At 36.1% G+C, this 255-nt stretch overlaps 1 protein-coding gene across 1 annotated transcript in view; it reads right to left on the bottom strand.

The window, feature by feature from the left end:
• Positions 1–255, bottom strand: part of LOC119588756 — a gene marked incomplete in the record, with an annotated part of 62,293 nt that overhangs the window by 3,377 nt on the left and 58,661 nt on the right.

Here is a 255-nt window from a genome sequence, read left to right as displayed (position 1 = left end):
TATTCCATTAAAAACAAATATACTGTTAGAGCATTATGATTCACATGGAAGACAATACTCTGTAACACAAAGACAGGTAGAACTTATATACACAATGCCATAAGCTTTAGTGTTGGAATCACAAGGGTCTTTGAGTGTAGCAGCATAGGTCTGATGCAATGCAAAAAGCTGAAGGCAACCCTTGTTACACAGGATTCTTGCCCCTTTTTTTTAGAACTGAAGTTACAAAACAATCTCAGGTCTTTAATCACTTGT

Source organism: Penaeus monodon, chromosome 24, assembly GCF_015228065.2.
Source record: "Penaeus monodon isolate SGIC_2016 chromosome 24, NSTDA_Pmon_1, whole genome shotgun sequence".
Classification (NCBI taxonomy): Eukaryota; Metazoa; Arthropoda; class Malacostraca; order Decapoda; family Penaeidae; genus Penaeus; species Penaeus monodon.
Note: the sequence above shows the minus strand (reverse complement) of the source record. Positions and strands in the feature narration are given on the sequence as shown.